Below are 25,474 nucleotides of genomic sequence, written 5' to 3'. Positions count from 1 at the left end.
TATTTATTTATTTGACAGAGCGAGAGACAGCAAGAGAGGGAACACAAGCAGGGGGAGTGGGAGAGGGAGAAGCAGGCTTCCCACTGAGCAGGGAGCCTGATGTGGGGCTCAATGTGGGGCTCAATCCCAGGACCCTGGGATCATGACCTGAGCCGAAGGCAGACACTTAACGACTGAGCCACCCAGGCGCCCCTAGTGCATTCTTCTATCTTTCAGCGGGGTAACATAACTTGCGGAACAAAAAGTTAGTAAAATATATTCTACATCAGAAAATGTTTGGTTTGAATTATGTAGGATACCAGACAACATTAGGCTTAACTTTAGTTTATCTGCTCTTTTATTAATAGAAATAATTTATTTATTACATAGATAATAGTAAAAGAAATTATGTGTAATTATATAAGAATATATTTTTATAACCAAGAGTAGACCTATCACAAAGATAAATGGAATTGATTAATTTGAGGCTGAGTTTGCACTTGGTAGACATGTTCCTTTATAATATCTAGCCTGATATGCAAAAACTGCCCCAGGTTATGAATAAGAAAATTATATAATGAAATTAAAAATTAGCTACAGAGTTATAGATTGGTAGCATTAATAAAACATTATTAGCTTGGAGTACAGAAAACTGATCTTTTTTGACTGAAATTTAAGCTGGAAGTAATATATTCCCCCAAGTTTAATGCTTGGGTGTGGTTTTTGGTTGTTAATACCTTATAACAATAGTGCTGTTTCGAATGTGAATTTGTCATTCATCAAAGTGAATCAAAGTTTTTCAGCATGCTGATTTTGTATACTATGGTTTGGCTAGAAAGATTTTTATGGATATTATTCTTTACCTATCTTTTCATTATCATGAGAGTTTTTTTAAAGAATATATTTCTTTTGTTTTTATTGTTACAGCTTTGTTGAGATATAATTCATATACCATATGGTTCATCCCTTTAAAGTGCACTACTCTATGGTGGTTAGTATATTCACAAAGTTGTTCAACCATCACCACAATCAATTTAAAACATTTTTATTATCTTAAAAAGAAATCCTGTGCCCTTTAGCAGTGACCCTCCCCATTCTTCCCAGCCATGCTCACCATTGGCAACCACTACTATATTTTTTATCTCTGTAGACTTGCCTATTGTGTACATTTCATATAAATTGAATCTTACAATGTGTTTTTTTGTGACTGGTGTTTGGACTGGTGTTTTCAAAGTTCATCCATACTGTAGTATATAACAGTACTACATTCCTTTTTCTTACTAATTAATATTTCATTCTATGGGTAAACCACATATTATTTATCCATTTATCATTTGATGGACATTTGAGTTGTCTCCAGTCTTTGACTATTATGAATAATGATGCTGTGAACATTTATACACAAGTTTTTATGTGGAAATAGGTTTCCATTTCTCTTGGATACTTCATGAAAGATTTAATTTAACAAGTTTAAGACACAAAAAACTAGAAACATTGACTTTGGAATCAGATTGATGTGGACTAGTCATCGTTCTGTCACTTTCTAGTTGTGTGAACTTGAACTAGTTACTTAATCTTAAAGAAATTAGGTTTCTTCATCTGCACACTGGAGCAGCAGTATTTACTTTGCAGAGTATTTGTGAGGCATGCAGTACGTGAAGCACTGGGCATATAATTGACACTCAACAAATAATAGCTATTACTATCAAGGACAAAGAAAAAAGAGCTAATATTTATAAAAATACTTCCCTGTGATGTTGTAAGAATTAACATTCAGTTTCATGAGGCTATTTTTAATTCAAAATAAACAAACATAAAATTTCATGAATTTGTATTTTTTAAAATAATTTATAGAAATGTTGATTGCTGAGTACAATCTAAATCTCAGTATTTTTGTGACATTAAGCCATGGCTAAAAATTTTCTCTCAGAGCTGGAAGGAAAAGCAAAGAATGGAAAACAGAACAAAGTTGGGAGAGATGCAATAATGAATATACAAACATCTTTATTTTTTTTTGAAATTTCAAAGTATTTTACATTTTTATTTATTTTTAAAGGGTTTGTTTGTTTGTTTATTTATTTATTTACAGCATGAGCAGAAGGAGGAGTGGGGGGTGGGGAGAGTGAATCCTAAGCAGGCTTTATGCCCAGCATGGAGCCCAACATAGGGCTCAGTGAGTCATGAGTTTGAGCCCCGCGTTGGACTCCATGCTCAGCACTTGTCCTTCTCCCCTCCTTTTACCCAGCGCTCTCTGTCTCTTTCTCTCTCTCGAATAAATGAATAAAATCTTTAAAAAAAATAAGGAATATGTGTCAACATAATATATGCATATTATATTTATTACCTATTACCAAGTGTTTATAATAGATAAAAGAACTGCTTTGCCATATCCTTACTATGTCCCTAGTGTTGACCACTTTTTTCTTTTAGCTATTTCTTTTTACACCAAATATTTCTAAATTATATGCTTATCTGATACTGTCTGATTTGACATCTTCAGATCTTTTGCATTACTTTCACATAATATGGTAGATGAGGATTTAACTCATATTCTTCCCATCTCCACTTCCATCTATTTTCAGAGAAATCAGTATCAGTATTTACATTATCATGATTACAGAAGCAGAGTTCCTTACAAAGGCAATTAATGTAGGATGAATGTATTTACCTTATTCCATTTTTAAATTAATTTCTATTTTCCTTATATTTTTCTTCCTGCCCTGTCTGCAAATTATATCTGCCTTTGATTATTTCTCAGGTATTCTTTCCTATCAGGAAATCTAGTAAGTCTCTTTTTCCTCTGGAGCTTGCTCTCTTTGGCCTCTTCATCATCCTGTTCCAAACAGACTGCATTTTCTGTAGACATGATGTAGATTTCTTGAGAAGACATCTCTTAACTTTCTTTCTCTTGGGCTGAACTCACTGTTTTGTGGATGACACTAATCTATGTCATAAGGGATTCACAGAAAAGTATATGGTATAAAATTATCACTTACCATGACCAAGATGGATATGGTAACACATGTAAATCAAGATTTTTGTATATATGCACATATTATAATTATGTATTCAAAACCCTTAAAATTAAAAGTTCTTTAAGTCTATCATGAAATTTTAAAAAGATATTTATAATAACATATTATTGAAATATATAGTCCTAAAAGATAAAGGCTGCCTTGCATTCCCATAGATAGAAAAAAGTTTTCTCAGGTGGCAACACCTCCTCAAATCACTAAATTCGTTCTTCATAGTTTTTGGAGAAGAATGACTAATGGATTTATCATTAAGGGACCATTATTCTAATTTTAATATTATATTTATGAGTTCTTAGATTCATTGCCAAAATACTAAATCAGAGAAGAAACGGCTATTAAAATGCTTTTTTGACTTTCTATGATCTGAATAGTGCTGATGAAATAACACCTGTAGGAGAACAGTGTCCAGTTCTTTAAAGATCCCCGTGCAGCTCTGCCATATTGGCATGGACTGGGCTATTTGCCTGGTTTCTGTGGTTATTCTGAAATCCACTGATTCATACCCATAACTTGGCATATTAAAAAATGTCTTTCTCTTCTTTGCCTATTGCTGTTATTTATATGTGAATAACTTCTAGTTGAACTATGAGAAATTCTTAGTTTCTAATATTCACAATTCCTCTCTCTCTTTCATTTCCTGTTAAACTATCAGTGTTCGTACCCAATGAAGATGGTCACCATCTAGAACTCACAGCTAACAGCTTGCTGTTCCAAAGTATTTATGTCAATATTTGTGTTAAATGCTGTCTTTGTAGTCTGCTAACTTGCATTTGTTTTCAAGGATAAAGCAAAAAAAATGTTGAGTGATTTTTATGAATATTTATCTAGTTTCTAGGAAACTCAATTCAAAGATTTGAACATTATCTCTCATCCTTGTAATGGTTATCTGGGACCCTCAGTATGACCACCATTATAGTCTTTAAGTAATCTTTCTCTGGTATAAAACCATACAGAGTTAACAAAGGCATTAAGCTAATGACAAAACTGAAGAGCACTGAGATCACTTAACATTGTGGATCAGGGAAACACAGTACTAAAAAGATTTCTAATTCTCTGGAGTTGAAGACTTAATACGTTAGACTATCTAGGCAGCACATTTCTAATTGTGTTTTAATTAACAAAGAAATAGAAACATGAAGGAAATCAGCATGTCTTCTCAGATTCATAGCATGTACAGCCCCCAAAATCAAAGCAGGAACTACTAGAGTAAAAACCTATAGAGTAGTGTTTGTGTTCGCCTTCCACTGTTCACATATGGATTCCTCAGAACTTTGACTAACTTCATTTTAAAGTCAGAGTTAATATGGGAAAATACTAATGTAAGCAATAGGGTCTGGAATATATCTAGTCTATCAATATAGGCACATGCTTGATAATAACTTACTCTTTAGACAAAAAGCATTATAACTGAGTAGTTGCTTAAATCTTGTAAAACATAAACAAAAGGAATATTTAATTATAGACTCATCAGAAATTTCTGCCTGTTGGTGTAGCATGTCTATATGTTTTTGGTAAATAACAATAAGAAGAAGATCAGTCTTGTATGTGGTAATCATAATTGTCATAATTATCAAGCTAAAAATTTATATGGACAGATTTAGACATTGTAAGCAGTGGCGAACTCAATAAATAGACTTATCACAGTAAATTATATTTACTAAGCTTCTATTATGTGCATGGTGTTTTGGGGATGTATATTATCATATTTTAAAGATGAAAAACTAAAACTCAGGGTTTAAGTAACTTGGGTCACACGACTAAGTAGTGGTAGATCTGGATATTTGAATTCAGTATTTTTTTTTAAATCAAAACAGATAGCCTCTTTGTATTTTTAAATTATTTCAAGTTGTATCAGTCATATTTCAGTGGCATATAGCATCAGTAGGCTCACTTAAAACCCATTACAAACCTCTTATAAATGAATTGCCTTCCCTGCTGCTGGGGCTAGAAAATGAAAAACTCACCTTCTTAGCCTTCCTTTCAGTGGAGGTACCATATGACTTGGTCATGCCCAATGAAATAAAATATTAAAAGTAATAGAACTAAACGGGAATTTGACTATTGGAGGCAATTTGATGTCAGATTAAAAAACATTATTATGTGGTGTTAAATATGTTTTCAGATCCCATCTGTTCTGCCATGTGATAGAGATCATTAACAATTGAGGCCTTGGCGTTAATTGAAATAGTAGGTAGATTTCATAATATTGGTGTATGCTGCCTCCTCCTTACCTCTTTTGGAAAATTTCTGTGAGAAGTAGATGAACTTGGACTAGACATAGCTAATCTGTAAGCAGAGGTGAAAGGTAGTACTGCTTTGCTAAGGGAACTGCTCTGTGTACAAGTGTGTGTTTTTTGAGAGTCTTACAATTTGGAACTTTGTGGTATTGTAAAACCCAGTGGGTTTTGTACCCCAAACTGATGAATTTATTAGCAGTGGCCATGAAGTTTAGGGCCTTAGCCGGAGATAACCACAAACCCTTGGCAGGTATGTGAGCCCAAGACAGATACCAGAATTGGGATATTATCTTGTCTGATAATGGCTAAGTTAATTCAGATCAACCATCCTCATAATGACATCTAAGTATCAAAGAGCTATCAACATACTAAATAATTTACTAGCCAAAATATAAAAGAATATAAGAATTCAGAGATGTAAGTCTACAGTCAAAGCTGCTTTTGCCTTGAGGGCATAAATAATTTTTTTTAAAGATTTTATTTATTTATTTGACAGAGAGAGAGAGAGCGAGAGCAGGAACACAAGCAGGGGCAGTGGGAGAGGGAGAAGCAGGCTTCCCACGGAGCAGGGAGCCCGATGCGGGGCTCGATCCCAGGATAAATAATTTCGTTTTTGATTTCTTCTTTGCATGACTTTAAAAAATAGTCACCCATATTTCTTTTGATATGTAGGGTTTCTTTTGTAACTTTTAAAATTGAATCCAATGGAATCTATTTAATATAAGGAGTAAATTTAAAATTCAGTTTAAGATTTTTTAAAATGGCTAACAAATTATTGCAATAGTATTTATTAAATAATTCAATTATCTCTCACTGTTAAGTGTCATCTTACCACATACTAAGTCCTCCACATGTGCTCAGGTATATCTCTTGACTATTGATGCCATCTCATTTCTCTCTTTTTGTAATCCTGTATAGTATTACATGGCTTAAGTACCTATAAATTACTTTTTTTTTTAAAGATTTTATTTATTTATTTATTTGACAGAGAGAGAAATAGCGAAAGCAGGAACACAAGCAGGGGGAGAGGGAGAGGGAGAAGCAGGCTTCCTGCCGAGCAGGGAGCCCGATGTGGGACTTGATCCTAGAACCCTGGGATCATGACCTGAGCCAAAGGCAGATGCTTAACGACTGAGCCACCCAGGCGCCCCCTATAAATTACTTTTGTTTTTCAGAAGATGCTGTAGCTACTTTAGCTTAATTTTCATCCAACTAAATTATAAATCATTTTGTCATGTTTCAAAAAATACCAAATTGGGATTTTAAATCAATTTAAATTAAATGTGTAGAATAGAATAGGGAAAAATAATACTTTAGTAATTCAAGTCATCTTGTCAAGGAATGAAGTATATCTCTTCATTTATGCGGGTATATTTAAATGTTCATTAGTAAAACTTTATTTTCTTAATAAAAGTTCTGCTTTTTTGGTTTGTCTCTCTCTTCTTTCCCCCTTTTTCCTTTGTTTTGTTTCTTAGATTCACATCTGAGTGAAATCATATGGTATTTGTCTTTTTCTGACTGGTTTATTTCACTTAGCATAGTACTCTCTAGCTCCATCCTTGTCACTGCAAATGACAAGATTTCATTCTTTTCTGTGGCTGAATAATATTCCAGTGTGTGTGTCATGGGGTGTGAGGGGGGGGGGCTGGCAGTATGCACGGATGTGTGTGTGTGTGTGTGTGTGTGTGTGTGTGTATTACATCTTTTTTATTCACTTATCTGTTGATGGACACTTGGGCTGCTTCCATAATTTGGCTATTGTAAATAATGCTGCTATAAACATAGGATGCATGTATCCCTTCGAATTAGTGTTTTCATTAGTGCAGTTACTGGATCATAGGGTAGTTCTATTTTTAATTTTTTGAGGAACCTCCATACTGTCTCCCACAGTGGCTGCACCAGTTTGCATTCCCAACAGTGCAAGAAGGTTGTCTTTTCTCCACATCCTTATCAACACTTATTTCTTGAGTTTTTGATTTTAGCTCTTCTAACAGGTGTAAGGTGATACGTCATTGTGGTTTTGATTTGCATTTTCCTGATGATGAGTGATGTTGAGCATCTTCTCATGTGTCTGTTGGCCATCTGGATATCTTTTTTGGAGAAATGTCTGGTTCCTGTCTTCTGTCCTTTTTAATTGGATTATTATTGTTTGTTTTACTTTTTTTTTTGGTGGTGTTGTGTAAGTTTATATATTTTGGATACTAACCCTGTATCAGATATGCCATTTGCAAATACCTTCTCCCTTTCTGTACGTTGCCTTTTAGTTTTTGTTGTTTGTTTCCTTTATTATGCAGAAGCTTTTTATTTTGATGTAGTTTCAATAGTTTATTTGTATTTCCCTTGCCTCAGGAGACATATGTAGGAAGATGTTGCTATGATCAATGTCAGAGAAATTACTGCTTGTGCTTCCTTGTAGGATTTTTATGGTTTCATGTCTCACATTTTAGGTCCTTAATCCATTTTGAGTTTATTTTTGTGTATGTTGCGATATCATTCTTTTGCTCGTAGCTGTCCAGTTTTCCCAACACCATTTATTGAAGAGACTTTTTTCCATTGCATATTTTTGTCTCCTTTCTTGAAGATTAATTAACCATATAATTGTGGGTTTATTTCTGGGCTTTCTATTTCTGTTCCATTGATCTATGTGTTTGTTTATGTGCCAGTACCATACTCTTTTGATTACTACAGCTTTGTAATATAACTTTAAATTGGAATTGTGATGCCTCTAGCTTTGTGTTTTCTTTTCAAGATTGCTTTGGGTATTTGGGGTCTTTTGCGGTTCCGTACAAATTTTAGGATTGTTTGTTTAGTTCTGTGAGAAATGCTGTTGGTATTTTGATAGGGAATGCATTAAATTTTTAGATTATTTTGAGTAATATAGAAATTTTAACAATAGTGTCCTAATGAATGAGTATGGAATGTCTATTCATTTCTTTGTGTCATTTTTAATTTCTTTCATCAGTGTTTTATAGTTTTCAGACTACATGTCTTTTACCTCTTTGGTTAAGTTTATTCTTAGATCTTTTATTATTTTTCGTACAATTGTAAATGTGATTATTTTCTTAATTTCTCCTTCTGCTGCTTTATTAGTGTACAGAAATGCAATGGATTTCTGTGCATTGACCTTATATCCTGTGACTTTACTGAATTTGTTTATCAGTTCTATAGTTTTTTCTGGAGTCCTTTGGGTCTTCTTTATATAGTATCATGTAATCTGCAAATAGTGAAAGTTTACTTCTTCCTTACCAATTCAGATGCCTTTTATTTATTTTTTTGTTGTCTGATTGCTGTAGCTAGGACGTCCAGTACTATGTTGAATAGAAGTGGTGAGAGTGGATATCCCTGTCTTATTCCTGACCTTAGGGAAAAAAGCTCTCAGTCACTCCCCATTGTGTATGATGTTAGCTGTGGGTTTTTCTAATATGACCTTTATTATGTTGAGATATGTTCCCTCTAAACCTACTTTGTTGGGGGGGTGTTTATCATGAATGAATGTTTTACTTTGTCAAATGCTTTTTCTGCATCTATTAAAATGATCATATGCTTTTTATCCTTGCTGATATGATGTATCATGTTGATTGATTTGCAAATATTGAACCACCCTTGCATCCCAAGAATAAATCCCACTTGATCGTGGTGAATGATTTTTTTAATGTATTGTTGGATTTGGTTTGCTTTTATTTTGTTGAGGAATATTGCATCTGTGTTCCTCAGAGACATTGGCCTGTAGTTCTCTTTGTTTTGTGGTGTCTTTATCTTGTTTTGGTACTAAGGTAATGCTGGCCTCAAAGAATGAATTTAGAAGTTTTCCTTCCTCTTATATTTTTTGGACAGGTTTGGGAGGAATAGGCATGAACTCTTCTTTAAATGTTTGGTAGAATTCCCCTCTGAAGCTGTCTAGTCCTGGACTTTGATTTGGTGGGAGTTTTTTAATTACTGACTCAGTTTCATTGCTAGTAATTGGTCTATTCAATTTTTCTATGTCTTCCTGCTTCAGTTTTGGTAGGTTATGTGTTTCTAGGAATTTATACTTTTCTTCTGTGTTGTACAATTTGTTGGCATATAATTTTTCATAATATCTTTTATAATCACTTGTGGTGTTATTTCTCTTCTTTAATTTGTGATTTGTTTATTTGAGTCTTCTCTCTCTTTTTTATGAGTCTGACTGGAAGTTTACCAGTTTTGTTGATCTTTTCAAAGAACCCGCTCCTGGTTTCATTGATCTGGTTTTTTTTGTTGTTGTTTCTATATCATTTATTTCTGCTTTAATCTTTGGATTTCCTTCTTTCTGCTAGTTTGGGGTTTTGTTTGTTCTTTTTCTAGTGTCTTTATGTATAAGGTTAGGTTGTTTACTTGAGATTTTTCTTGCTTCTTGAGGTAGGTCTCTATTGTTATAAACTTCTCTCTTAGAACTGCTTTTGCTGCATCCCCTATATTTTGGATCATTGTGTTTTCATTTTTCTCATGTAATTTTTTATTTCTTCTTTGATTTCTTGATTGACCCATTCATTGATTTATAGCATGTTATTTAACCTCCATGTATTTTTGCTCTTTCCAGATTTTTTGTTATGGTTGATTTCTAGTTTTACAGTATTTTGATCAGAAAAGATGCATACATAGTATGACTTTGGTCTTTTTGAATTTGTTGAAACTTGTTTTGTGGCCTAATATGTGATCTATTCTGGAGAATGTTCTGTGTGCACTCAAAGAATGTGTATTCTGCTGTATTGGGATGGAATGTTCCGAAAATATCTGTTAAATCCATCTGGTGTCATTCATAGCCACTCTTTCCTTTTGATTTTCTGTTTGGATGATGTGTCCATCAATGTAAATGGAGTGTTAAAGTCCCCTACTATTATTGTGTTACTATTGATTAGTTCCTTTATGTTTGTTATTAACTGTTTTATGTATTTGGGTGCTCATATGTTGGATGCCTGAATATTTATAACTATTATATCTTCTTGTTCACTTTCTTATTATATAGTGTCCTTCTTTATGTCTTGTTACACTCTTTGTTTTAAAGTCTATTTGTCCAATATAAGTATTGCTACCCAGGCTTTTCTTTGACATCCATTTGCATGGTAAGTGTTTCTCCATCCCCTCACTTTCAATCTGCATGTGTTGTTAGGTCTGAAATGAGTCTCTTAGAGGCACCATATAGTTGCGTCTTGTTTTTATCCATTCCATCACCTGTGTCTTTTGATTGGAGTTTTTAGTCCATTTACATTCAAAGTAATTATTGATAGGTATGTATTTTTCTCCATTTTGTTTCTTATTTTGTGGTTGTTTTTGTAGTTCTTCTCTGATCCTTTTTTCTCTTGCTCTTTTCTCTCATGGTTTTCTTGCTTTAGTGATATATCTGGTTTCCTTTCTCTTTATTTTTTGCATATCTATTACTGGTTTTTGATTTTGGTTACCATTAGGTTTGTATATAACATCTTCTGCATATAGCAGTCTATATTAAGTGGATGGTTGCTTAAGTTTGAACCCATTCTTTGCTCCTCTCCCCACCATGTTGTAGGTATATGGTGTCATACTTTACCTCCCTTTATTATTTTGTTCCTTGACTGATTTTTACAGATATACTTACTTTCACTGTTTTATGCTTCTTATTTTTCTTACTCTTACTTTCCTTTCCACTCAAAGAGACTCCTTTAACATTCTTGTAGGGCTGTTTTAGTGATCATGAACTCCTTTAGCTTTTGTTTGTCTGGGAAACTCTTTATCTCTCCTAGTCTGAATGATAGCCTTGATGGATACAGTATTCTTGGCTGCAGATTTTTTCTTTTCAGCACTTTGAATATATCCTGCCACTCTCTTCTGGTCTACAAAGTTTCTGCTGATGAATCCTTTGATACACTTACTGGGTTTTCCTTGTATGTAACTGCCTTCTTTTCTCTTGCTGCTTTTAAATTTATTTTTTTATCAACAGTTTTTACTCTTTTAATAACTATGTGTCTTGATGTGGACCTCCTTGGGTTGATTTTGTTGGGGGATCTCTGTGCCTCCTGGATCTGGATATCTGTTTCCTTTCCTAGATTAGGGAAGTTTTCAGCTATTAGTTCTTCAAATAAATTTTCTGCCCCCCTTTCTTTCTCTTCTTCTTCTGAGATCCCTATAATGCAAATGTTATTTGCAGAATGGAGTCATGAGTTCCCTAAATCTATTCTCATTTTGCATATTTTTTTTTCCCTCTCACCTTCACAGCTTCATTACTTTCTATTACTCTGTCCTCCAGGTCACTAATTCATTCTTCTGCTTCTCTAGCCTATGATTTATTCCATCTAGTACATTTTAATTTCATTTATTGTGTTCCTCATCTGTGATTGGTTCTTTTTTATCTTTTGTTGAGGATCTCACTTATGTCCTCCACTCTTTTCTCAAGTCCAGTGACTATCTTTATGACCATTACTTTAAATTTTCTATCAGGCAAATTACCTATATCTGTTGCACTTAGGTATCTTGCTATGGTTTTGTCCTGTTCTTTCATTTGGGACATATTCCTCTGTTTTCTTATTTTGTCTAACTCTCAGACTGTTTGGAAAGTCAGCTATATCTACTGCTCTTGAAAGTAATGGCCTGAAAAAGAGATCCTGTAGTGCCCTGCACTGCAGTGTCCCATGTTCACCAAAACCTGGTACTTTCAGGGGTCACCTATGTATCTTGCGTGCGTCTTGCTGTTGTGTCCTGGCTGCTTTTTCCTTCAGTCTAATAGTCTGCAGAGGCTCTCTCTGCCTATTGTGGGCAGTGTTTGGTTCCTGGCCTGGGTAGGGGGTGCAGCCTTAACAAGGTGCCCACTGTCCACTTGCAAAGTGAGACCTGCCATTGCAGCTGCCACCTGACTGAGCCATGTGGGTGCTGCAAAGCACACATGGGTGGGGTACACAGTTTTAACAAGGTACATAAGTCTTCCGTGGGGCCTGCTGCTGGAGTCACCAGGACTAAAGTCCCACAAAGTGTCTGGGTGAGGAGATAATGGTGTTGGCAAAGTTTGTGGTGGTCTTTTGGGAGAGGGGACCTGCAACAGTGGGACTGAGGGAGCTCTGTCTGGAAGGGGTGGGTCCTTAAGCCCAGGGAGCTGGGACTTGGTATAAGCAAGTTAGATAGTGAATATCTTTGTTGTGCTTGTTCTGGCAGGTGGCCCTCCGTTTATGCTGGGTGGTGGGGGAGGGAAATGGTGCCTGCCAGCTCCTTTGTTCCTGGAGGAGTGTCCCTGGGAACCTTGCCCTTCCCAGATAGGCTCTGAGTAAGGAACATTCCCTCCTGTATGCTCCAGGTGTTTTCCAAACTTGCTGCTTCTAAGCTGTATCTCAGGGGGCTGTTTGATGTGCTATCTCGTTAAGGGTGGGGACTCAGCTCCCAACAGCCTCCAGGCTCTCCCAGAACCCAGCCCACTGATTTTTTTTTAATTTTATATTTTTTTAATTTTTATTTATTTTTTTAAGGTTTGCTTTTTATTTTCTATAAATTTAAATTCAGTTAATTAACATATAATGTATTATTGGCTTCAGAGGTGATTCAGTAGTCTTATATAATAACCCAGTGCTCATTACATCATGTTGATTTTTAATATTCCAGGCTTTAAGTCCCAATAATTGTAAGAACTCACAAAATTTGGCCCCTCTTGCTTTCAAAGCCAGTTTTTATGGGGATTATCTTCTTCATGCAGGCTCTGTAGTGTGATCATCTGTTTCTCTCCCATCTCTGTGCTTGGGGCTTCTTCCCTCCCACGGTGGGTTTATTTAGCTCCCCAGTGCATCTCTGCACTTCCCACCGCCTTTGATGTGGCCTCTTCTCTACCTTTAGTTGTGGAGTTTGTTGTGCCAGTCTTCAGGTCATCTTCTGGGTTGTTTACACTGATGTGAGTTTTATCTAGTTGTATCTGTGGGACAAGGTGAGCTTATGGTCCTCTTACTCCACTATCTTTCCAGTCTATTATTATTATTTTTACATATAGGAAAGCAATATGTTTTGAGCAAAGTAATTTTATACTTTACTGAAATTTCTAATTGGGTCTCAGAATTCTTGTACTTTTTTTAGTGCTTCAGCTAGATATTGATGGTTTGTTTTCTCATGCAGTCATTCAACAGTCTGATGACAGTGTAGAGAGTAAGCTGGAGCAATGGGAAGCTGTGCTCTTGACACTGTCCTCCCAAGTCCTAATTGACCTCCTGTCACTGTGGATATTGATTTCATGAAGCAAGATCAATGTGAAGTTTCATTGCTCATAGACTCTTTTCTTTTCAGAGTTTATTTTATTCAGCAGCTCTCAGGCTACTTTTCCTCATTCTCCTCCAGCCCAGATTTGCCATCTGGTTTCAACTCAGTCAAGCTCTGATCAACAAAAAAAGAAATTACTTGGCTGCAATTTCTCTCCTTTAGTCCTGCATCTGGTTATTCCTATCTTTATCCCTCTTGGTTGGAGCTCTTACTAGATTCCTCAGACTTGTTCAGATATTTCCCACATACTATACTGACTTTGTGATTAAGGAAGATACCCTGTATTTGTGGTCTAAATTTAATTGAATATGAATGAATTTAATTAAATATTCTTTATTCATTCAATTCCTACTTATTCTCTTGAGTTTATGATGGGCGTTGTGGCTGTTCCTTGTTTTTGCCTCTATTTTTGTTTCTTTTTATTCATTTAGCTGACTTTGGAAATAGGTTGTAGGCAAAAGAACACATTCACTACCTTCCTAGAAATCCATACATAATTATTTTAATAAGCACTCAGTATTAGCTATTATGTTATGCCTTTCGTTAAGTGTCCTTTCTTAAATTTTTAAAATCTTACCCTCTCTTCAAGATGTGGAGCCTAAGTTGTTTTGCACTTATAAAGCCTTTTTTTTTTTTTGGGGGATTATTTATATACATGGCTATTTCCTTATTTAAAGCAGTTTTACTCCCTTGATTATAGTATTTTCTCATTAAGATGTGGAAGTTTTATCTTTATAATACTATTGAACATTTTCCTATTTCCTATTTTTGACATAGAATACTCATTAAAAGTATATAAGTAAATGTATGAATGCATAAATTGAAGATGAGACATATATTCTTTCTTAGTACAAAAATATTTGTTAATTAAGTTAAATATTATAAATTTTGAGGAGCCAAATTATATTTTCAATAGTGACAAAATCTGATTCTCTTAAAATATATAATACTTCCTTTATATAGTGTTTCATGTTTTACAGTAAGTGTGTAATTAAACAAAATTTACAGTAATATAGTGATACTATCTGAAAGTCCAGTTCACACATTTTATAATCTCTGAGCCTGTGTGAGGTAGGTGAAAGAGCAAGTGTAAAGTCTTAGCAGATCTCAGTGTGAACCTCCCATTGAAAACACTAGGCATTAATTTTTTTAATCAAATAGAGCTATTGTCACTCAAACATATTATGAATCACTAACATGTATTGAGCACTTATTGTATACCAAGTATTGCACTGAACCCTTTATTTGCATTCTCTCCTTCAATTTTCACAACAAACCTATGAGGTCAATACTATTACCTAGTCAACAATTCAATTAGAAACATTTTAGTTTTGTTTCATTATGTCTACGACCTCCCTCTAAGTGGTATTTTTCATAGAATCCATAGTTGGAGTGGAAATATTTGTATAGATTTTTGATAAAGAATGAATAGTTACCTTAAGCATAGAATATAGATGATAAACCATTTCATCATTAGTTATTTGGTAAAATTAAATGGAACTCATTCAGAGTCAATATTAAGAGTAATTTCTGTTTTGTACTTATTTTCTTAAATAAAGTCCATCCATTTCCTTTTGAAAAGGTATTTTATTTTAAAGCTAGTCAATAAAATTATTTATTTTTACTAAACATTTTAAGTTAACGAAAAGAGTGGTAGGTATTTCCATTTTAGTTATATGAGAGATATATGAATCATGAAAACTGGCTGTTTTGTAGATTCATTTGGTAGGTAAACCATTAGGTAACCTCCATAAATGGATTATCATGTTATTTCATTTATTTTTATTATTTGAATTCAAATTAACTTCACAGTTTCACAATTTATCTATTGTGAATCTGAACTAAATAGGACAGAAGAAAAGGTGCAGTTCCATTAAGCTCTAACATATCATTGGCTGTCAGGTAAGCCTTGTTATGCTGTCCATCCTCATTTAACCATCCCACAAGATCTCTTAATGAAGTTAAGCCCCAAGTTCACTCCAATAATTCTGTGGCAAGAGTTTGTGCAATGTAACAATTCATCACTTGTCAGGAAGGCACTTTTAGTTTATACATTTAATAAGGGCATCCTCTAGCTTGGTTAATTAGAAGTGAACAGTTTGCATATTTACTAAATGCAGAGTGTCATTGCCACCACGGCCTATTGCCTACATGAATTATTTCTCTATCTGCAATAAACAGCTGGGTAATTATTACTGCCATAATCAGATAAATTCCCTCTGTAAGGCTTTTCTTACATGGCAATTCTTTGAACTCATCCAAAGCTGAACAAAATTTATGAACTCCGGCAGCTAGGCCACTTTTTCATACTATGGTGTCCCTGTTCACTATTTCAAGGACATAAGTAGAAAATCATTTATACTGTGTAAATAAGGAAAATAAATATGATTACCTAAAGATAACATTTCAATAAACCTCATTTTAAAAGTATTAAATCTCAGCCAACTAAATGATAGTGGTTTGGCTTTATCTAATTGTATCTAGATGACAGGCTCTTTTAGTAAGGAATAACCTGAGATGTAAAGAAAACAACATTTTCGTTTTCAAGAACCAAATTAATCTGTAATGTTAGCTGTACATGTGACTTTTTCTCTGTAGAATCATTTTATATGTAAAGATACAAATCATATAGCAATTAATTTGGTAGAATTTAGATAATAACACACTAGAGTGTCTAAAATACAGTTTATATTCTTTGCTTTGAAACAGTCTGTTACATATCCATAATTAGTAATTAATGACATAATCGATATAATCACTTTACAGTATGGAATGATACCTACCAATCTTTCCACATACTGTATTTTTAACAGGGATGTATTGCCTTTAACATATTGCTATTTCAAAAAGCTTTCAAAGCCAAGTATATAAAAAGAATAAAAAGCTTCATTCCTGAAATAGAATTAATAAAAGGAAAAAGCTTACTGCATTGGATATAATTTCTTTATATATATGTATTTAGTTTTTTTCAAATTTAACTCTTTACACAATGAATTTTAGGCAGTTTACAAAAAGTTACATTAAAAAAAGAGTAAAAGAAGTAAAGACCACAACAAAGGAAAATACAGAATGATAATTATATTGGTGTGACTGATAAGGAAATGTGATTAGTTAAGTATGTCCCATTGTGAAAGTGTAAAAAAATTATGCATATGCCAAGAAACAGCTTTTTCTAGCCCTGATCTAAAAGAAATTTCACATTTGAATTTTCAGTAGGATACACTGGTAATGTAATGAACAGTGACTTCAGTAACTTTTTATTTTAAACAGGAAAAAAAGCCCTCTGAATTTCAAGTCTCTCTTTTTTGTGGTGATATTAAAAAAAAAAAAAAAAAAGCCAGAGTATAACATTAAGTTGTTATTCATTTGAAAGCAAGGAACTAAAATATGTTGGTCTGTGGATATAGTCCAACTTTGAGGAATGGATGAATTGTAAGTTCTTATCTCTCACTTATGCTAGCTGATCTCTTGATATGAGATGGGTGGAAGAGAGTTCTTTTTTTCCTTTTTAATTCTGTGATAAAAACTAGTAAAGCTATTGTTAATATTGTTGACTGAGAGTGCATTTATATAGTGGAAATCAGATTCTGGTACTTGATATATTTGTGTACAAACTTTTTCAATCAATATTTGAGGATACATTTAAGTTATTATGAAAATGTATTGAGAAAATGTAGCTGTTGCTAAAAAAGTTACTTATAATTCTGTCCAGTAAGCTATTGGGCCTTCGTATTATCTGTTCTTTAGAGCTAGGACACTGTTGATCATTTTTTTTCTCTACTCTCTCTTACAGCTTAGATTCTGTGACACCACTCTCTCCTGCTTTCCTTTCTACTTTTCTGATGGTTTCTTCTTTGTGTATTCGCATTTATTTGCCTGATCTTAAATATTAATTTTTTCTCTTTGATGCATTTGCCTTTTCACTGTCTGTGCTCTGTACAATCACTTCCACTTCTGGGACTTCAGCTAACACTTGTATTGTGATGATTCATAAATCTGGATACTCTGCTCAGCATTTTCTTCTGACTTCTTAGACTGATTACAAGACAATTGGCCAATAAATAGTATCCTAAAACTCATTTGATAATTTTCTGAAATTATTTGTGATATACTACTACATGTGATACTACTTTAAAATATGCTGACCTCAACCTTCGTATATTGTTGCTTTACGATAGCATCCTGATTAATTCAGGGATGTGCCTGGATTGAGTGTTGAGTGTCTTGTATGCAAAAGCAGCAGCAATTATTTTTGCTTTAAAATGAAGTTAACACATTTTAAATGAGAGACAATGTATGATATTTGAGTGAACACAAAGTAAATAAGATCTTGCAATTCTTTTTATATGAAATAGCAATTTAGCTACCTCAACTCTAAACTCAACCCCAAATAAAACATCCGTAGCTTGATACTCCTCCTCCACAGCTGAATCACTGTGAAGATACACAAAGGAGAGGAAATATGATGTGCCTTGATCTACCTTTATGCAGGAAAGCCCCCATGCTGTGTCTCAAAGTCACCATCTGTAAAGTCATTTCATTTCACAAAGAAGAACAGGAACCTTGTTAATAATACCTGCCTCTTACCAACCTCAGTGGAATGTTGTGAGGTTGAATTAATGTCTGGAAAGCACTTGGAGCTCCTGAAAATAATACACTATGTAAATACATTTTATTATTATACCTACTGTTGTACTTAGCACAATGTCACTCTCAATTATTTGATATCATATATATTAAATAAAATTTTACTTCCTTTTATAGCAACTATCCAAAATAGTGAAAAGAAAGTAATTTTACAGTGAAATATGTGCATATTTTTAGAAAGAATACTACACAAAAAAAAAATTCTTTTCAACTAAGTTTATTCAAAGGAGCCAGAAGAAGAAAAAAACTGATTTTCATGAATGAGCTTTGAATGGAGCCTTATTGCTTTTTAAAATCATGCAAAGTAGGCAAATGAAATAATGGAGCAATTGGATGATCCCTTTTTATGATCAGAGTGAAGTCATGGTATTGTAATTTTATAACATCGACTATTATCATCTTTTTTACTTTTTTCATTCTCAAAATATCTCGTCTATAGAGTACAAATTTGCTAGCATTACCCTTAGAGAGCCCATTCACCCTCGGTCAGGAAACCTTTCTTCTACTCTAAAGTGCTCTTCCCCCACTTGGTTGTTGATGGACCACGTCTACCAAAGATAGCCAGAGTTTCCTGTGAGTAATCCAGCCTCATTTCCCCACCATGCTCCTCTCTCCTAGCCCTTTAGGTCAGTTCCCAGTGCTGCCACCTACATGAAGCCTTTTCTGATTTCTCTGAGTTTAAGCACTGCCTCCATATTTCTTCATCATCTTTCTGTAGTCTAGTTGGTTCTCTGTTATTTTATTTGTAAGCTACTTGAAGGCAGGGATTGGCCTTTACACATCTTTATTTCTTTTACTATCTTAAACATACTGTGACTGACTGACTGAATAAACAAATGAGTGTTAATGTTGTTCATGATATTCATTCTTAAAGTAGCTTAGGCGTTTTGAAGAGAAATTAATCTATACAGCAACAAAGGATTTTCACGAGTAGCTAAAAGTATTTTCTGAGAGGACTTTTCTAACTGTTTTCAGAATGTTAAAATCTCAACTGTAGGTTTCAGAGTAAGGCGTGAAGCTCAGGAACAGCCTGAGTGCTTGAATATTAATGACTGTGTGCTTCACAGCCTTAATTTTAAACTGTATTTTCCCTTTTTAAAGTGCTACCCTATTGAAATTTGCAACTCCTTTCTGTCCAGCAGGTCCAGGGCCTCGGCAACCAGGTAGACAAAATAAGTGGTTTAAATGGTTTGACTAACTTAAAGGGAAGCTTTTGTTTCTAATACAAACGTTTTGGGTATTTTTCTGACTTCCAAAGAATCTGTTCTAAGGTTTTATCATTCCCCAAATCATTTTGAATGTCACACATCAAGACCAAGCATGTAATTGGCTTTATTTGTGGTTAATATTTTTGCTTATATTTTAGACTTTGCTGCCCTTTTTTTCTTTTATTGTCTATTTATTTGGTTAAATTAATATGGACATATTGAGAACATACAGTTATGAAAGATAAAACAAGCACATTCAGCAAATTTACTAAAAGACTTTTATGTCATAATATACCACAGCAGAAAGTAATGCTTTTCAACTTTTTTTTTTTTTTTGGAAGGCTTCTTGCACATCACTGACTTCATTTCCCATCAAAACAGAGTGAGGACTCTGGAGAATTGTCTGAATCCATTTCCTTAGAATTATTTGTTCTTAAAGATGTCACAGATGATGGCATTTTGTTTTTATTTGAGAGATTATGTAATATTATTACCAGTTCCCCCTGAAATTTTGGGCATTTATGCTTTTAAAACAATCTCCATTTTTTTAATTTCTCTGTCAAAATTATGATTTCTATGAAAATATTGTGATGTACATATTGTGTCTCCTTTGTAGTACTTCTCAGTGCTTTAGCTTATATGGTGATACTCATATTAAAATTACTAACTGAATATAAGGCATCTCTTTATGATGTCATATTAGTAAGATTAATCATCTTAATTCCTCAACAGTTGATAATTTTCATTGCTGCAGACTAGTGCTTCTCAAACTTTAGGAAGCAGGAGATTCCCTCAGGATCCACCCCCACCAGGGTTTCTGAGTTGGTCTGGGGTGGAGCCTGAGACTGTGCATTTTCAACATTTCCCAAGTGAAACTGATGCTGTTTTCCAGAGACCACACTCTGAGAACCACTTTATGGGCAAAGAGCCAGAATCCTGGTTCTTCCATACTTCCCAAGAGAGGCTTTCTCAGTGTGGCTTCTTCCCTCTTCTAATTAAACCATCATAAATGATGAAATGTACTACTAGTCAGCTGAGAAATAGTTAAAAAGGATGGTAGCACTTAGTTTATACCAGGTATTAGACCAAATACTTCGGGAGGGACACATCAATGAATAAACCTTAATCCTGACCTTTAGGACCTCCGCACTTGGTGGGGAAAGTTCAGGATGTCGTGTATGCATGTGGCTATAAATATATTGTAAAATATAACAGATATATAAAAGAGAGGATTATGAGAGTAGAAACAGCTAGAGATTAATTATTGTTGAAGTGATCTATGAAGCCTTTTTTTTTTTTTTTAAAGAATTTATTTATTTGTCAGAAAGAGAGAGTGTGAGCTTGCACAAGCGGGGGGTGGGGGAGCAGCAGGCAGAGAGAGAAGCAGGCTTCCCGCTGAGCAAGGAGCCTGAAGCAGGGCTCGATCCCAGAACCCTGGGATCATGACCTGAGCCAAAGGCAGCCACTTAACCGACTGAGCCACCCAGGTGCCCCATATGAAACCTTTTTAGAGAAAAGGTAGAGATTTTTGTTTTGGGGTTCTGGACCTACAAAGATGAGAAGATAAAAATTAAATTTTTTTTTTAGTACCCTATTTTGAAACGAATAAGAAAATCAGACAATGGCAAGATATAGTTGACTCTTGAACAATGTGGGAGTTAGAGGCACTGACCCCCCTGTACAGTTGAAAATACACATATAAGTTTTGACTCCCCCTAAACTTAAGTACCAATACCCTGCTGTTGACTGGTAGCCTTACCAATAGCATAAACAGTTGATTAACACTTACGTGTATGGAGTATTGTATTCTGTATTCTTACAATACAGTAAGCTAGAGAAAAGAAAATGTTGTTTTTTAAAAAGATTTATTTATTTATTTCGGTAAAGAGAGAAAGAGAGTGCAGGGTGGAGGGCAGAGGAAGAGGGAGAGAGAAACCCAAGCAGACTCCACCAGGACCCCTGAGATCAGACCTGAGTGGAAACCATGAGTCAGACACTCAACTGATTGTGCCACCCAGGCGCTCAGAAAAGAAAATGTTATTAAGAAACTCATTTCTTACTGAAATACATTTACACTGTTGTATTTGTTGAAAAAATCTGCATATAAGTGGAACTGTGCAGTCAAACTCGTGTTGTTCAGGAATCAACTGTATTGGATTTGGGCAAAATGTGTGATATGAGTATAGTATTTTGCATAAAGGCATGAATTTTGCTGTGAGACCTATATTCAAATTCTAACTCTCACCTTCTAGTTTGGGAGTTTGGACAGAGATTTAACCTCTGTGACTCTCATTTCCTAATCTATAAAATGGGAGTGATAATACTTGCCTCACTGGATTGTGAAAGGATTAAAAGTGGTAAAGTGTATGTTTTAGCCAGGAACCTCTTGGAAATAAAATGTAAATGTAGGATTAAACTGATAATACTTTATTAGACCAATAATACTTTATTAAACTGATAATACTTCATACTAATATTCAGGGCAGTGAGGATGAGGAAAAGTGGGAGTGAAGCGTCCGAGAATGCAACGATTTGGTGCAGGACTGTATTGGGGAACCTTTGAGGAGTAATAGCTGTAAGGTGGTAGAGAAGTTGACCTGCATCAGAAGTCTCAGCCAATCTCAGGAAGCTCAGGATTTGGATGGGTCTTTAAAAGAGTGGACCCAAAGTGAGACAAAGGCTCTGGGCCTACGAATTCCCTCAGTCACCAGTCACTGGATGAGGGATGGAGGGGGAGAAGGACAAAACCTGAGACGAGGCCGCTGAGTTTCTCCCGTGGCATACTGTTCACGGTGTGCTGTCTGTCCGCTGCCAGTACGCATGCACTGGTCCTCTAGGGAGGAATGTGATATGATGAGCTCTGTGGCCCTGGCCACCACTTTGTATGGAGTCCCATAGTGACTCAGCAAGGTACAGCAGGTACGCACTGCATTCTCCATTAGCTACATAGGTTTGCAAGGAGAACTCTCAGCAGTGCACAGCAGATGGAAAAAAGGAAAATTTATTTGCACGGCTCTCTCCCGTGTCCCGCTTCCCACCAGCCATGCCTCTATGCCTCTTAGAAAACCAGATTCCATGCTTTGCTTCATGGATTTCATCCACAAATTACACACTGATCAGGAGAGAGAAAAGAGATCACTGAGGGAATTTGAGAAAGTATAAAAGATGGATATCCAGTTGAGTTGATAAAGCAGGTAATCTAGAATATGGTTTAGAGTGAAAATTCAGTATAGCTGACACCCGTGTAGCACCTTCCTATGTGGCAGCCCCACTCTGTGTACTTTACGTAGATAATGTATTTGTTCCTTAGAATAGCTTGATGAAAAAGATACTAATACTAATATATTTACATTTTATAGATGAGGATATTGAGACTCAGATATTAAGCAGCTAGTAAATAGCACAGCAGAGAGTTTATATAACCAGGCGTCATTTCAGAGTATATGCTTTGAACCATTCCACTATATGGCTTCCAAGTAGCTATTATTATTTTTATTATTGCTATCATAATTAGAATATGTAAATATTTTATCATAAATATAATTAGCATTAGCAAAATATATTGAATATGAAAGACTTTACAAAAGTTTTAGTAATTTTTACCTTCATTTTTAAACGGATATCACCAGATAATTTATATTTATGAAAAGTGATACAGGAAGTCCTGGCACTTACCCAGGTTTCTTTAGCTATACAGTAGAAAACAGGATCACAAAATAAAAGAAAATGTATGTGGTTCATTCAATAAAAAAAATCTCTTCTGCATAGTATATCTTGTAGCAGGATGACTACAGCCTAATCTGCAATTAGAGAATTTGTAAATCTAAGGATCCTAATTCCATTTCTGCCATTAACTGATTTGTTATTTAGAATACATCACTTCATCTCTTTATGTGTTAACTATATTTGTAAAATAAGGTAATTAGTAACATCTATCGCATATATATCACAGGACTTTTTTTAAGAATAGAAATAAGACAATATATATGCCTGAAATGAAAAAAATATATTGAAAACAACCTGGAATTATTTGGGAAAAAATTTAACTTTTAAAAGTACTGCATTTAAAAGAGAAAATCCGTGGATAAAAAAATCGATAATTTTTATAATTTTATAAAGAAACCTAGTTCAAATGGTTTCCATCATTTAGTCTTTAATGGGATCATAATTTTTTATTACATCCTTTACACTGAGACATCTCTTCATCACTATCGATGTAACAAAACTTGTATATCAGGGATAAAAATTTATTCAGCTCTTCCTACTTGGTCATTAAACAAAGACTGTTTGACCTGACTGTAACTGTGGTGTTCGATATATCTGTACACTCTCAAGTATGGCAATAAATCAGGAACATAAGATTGATTTTTTTCAAAAATTGTATAAATTTATTAAATTAATTACTTTTGTGTTTTGAGATTACCACAGATCAGTTTTTCTAATGTTTTGTCAAATTTCTTGGATTTATTTTTAGGCTTTCCCAGTTCCTTCTGGGTTTATGGTGTGCTTTCTTTACATACTGGAAACTGACATTCTTTTACCGTATCTCTCAGTTTTTGCTTTCCTTGTCAAGCTCCCTGAGTTCATGCTGTTTTTTGTTTACATTTCCATATCCAGGAGATGGACTGTTTTTACTACATCAAATAATTTACACTTTTCATTTTGTATCCAAGTCCCATTACTTCTTTGCCCCTTACCTGTTCACGTGTGTGTGCAATTATATTGGGTATTTTTTTCTTTCTTATGTAAGTAAGGTCTCTTCTTCATTAAATCATTTATAGAACACAAACTTCTTTGTAGATATATTTTTTTTATTTTTGTGATTGCTTGGAAAATTACTGTGCTTATCTTTGGAATGACATAAAATTGGATACATGCATATCTGAATAATTATCCTTGTAGAGGCAGTTCATTGGTTATTTTAAATTATCTTAAAGACTTATAAGAGGAATTATAGAAGAATTTTTTTACATAATATTAAAAGTAAAGATGAAAATTAATAATGCATTAGCTTTTTATATAACATGTGATTGTTATTTTTCCTGGTAAAAATTCTCATTTATTCATATGTACCTGCCTTGAAATTTGTACCATAAGGACAAAGAAAGGTCACCAATCCTTCTAACTCCTGGTTCTTTGTCAAAAATGGACACAGTTAATGAGGTTTGTTTGGTACAGAACAAATTCTCAGACACAGATAGAGATCCTTTCAATGGAAACAAATTTGTTTGGCTTTACCAGGTTACTTAGCGATTAATAATAGCCTTGAGATGCAGGTCAGAAAGGTCATTGTACCAGCTTGCCAACACAATCTAAATGTGCAGCTAGCCCAGCTCTGTGGGCGCAGAAGCCCCCAAAATACTATGCATAACGTAAAACAGGCTATTTTCTGACTCCTTTTTTCATATTAATAAGCAATTTTCAAGAGAAGGGTGGCAAAATGAGGGCCATGCCACTCCAAGTAATTCATTTATTTTGCAATTTAATCTTATGTTGAAAAAATTGCTCTGCTGCAATAGCATAGCATGGTGATTTTTAAACGTCAGTGTGTTTCATAAGTAACCTTGTATGAAGTATTGTATTAGTAGCCTTTAACATAAAATTGCAACAAAAATATTTCTAGACATTGAAGTAGAAATGAGAATCTTTTTTTATTTTTGGAAACTTTCCCTCTACTTTCCCTTGATATCTTTGAGGTAACTGCTCAGATCATTTGCTTAAAATTTTACTTAAAGAACTGGACACTAAGTTAGATATCTATTTTTAAAAAAGAACAACATATAATTTCAAAACATTATTTTAACATGAATAGTTAAATTTGTTCTGTGAAAATAAAAGATTTATTTTTTTCCATATTTCATAATATCTTTATCAGGCATTTTTCACATAGTATATTTTAAAAGTTTATTTTTTGTTTAAATTTCTTAGATACACACACATAAATGATGAAATTTTCATTATTTTAATGGAATTTATTATACCTAGAAAGCCATGAACTTATTCACCTAGTTTAGCTTTTATTTTAGTTATCTGTATAATTGAACAAAATAACGTTTCAAGTGCAGGTTAATACATGTTGGTATTATTTGAACTGTTAACTGAAGTAAACTTAAGCATATTTATAAAAACCCATCACACTTTCAAAATT

At 34.2% G+C, this 25,474-nt stretch overlaps 1 protein-coding gene across 17 annotated transcripts in view; it reads left to right on the top strand.

Annotated features, from left to right (window-relative positions):
- Positions 1–25,474, top strand: part of SPATA17 (spermatogenesis associated 17) — a 250,590-nt gene that overhangs the window by 45,346 nt on the left and 179,770 nt on the right. The gene's annotated exons all lie outside the window — the stretch shown is intronic.

Source organism: Zalophus californianus, chromosome 10 (assembly GCF_009762305.2).
Source record: "Zalophus californianus isolate mZalCal1 chromosome 10, mZalCal1.pri.v2, whole genome shotgun sequence".
In the NCBI taxonomy this organism is placed as follows: Eukaryota; Metazoa; Chordata; class Mammalia; order Carnivora; family Otariidae; genus Zalophus; species Zalophus californianus.
The sequence above is the reverse complement of the archived record's forward strand: the minus strand, read 5'-3'. Positions and strand labels throughout refer to the sequence as shown.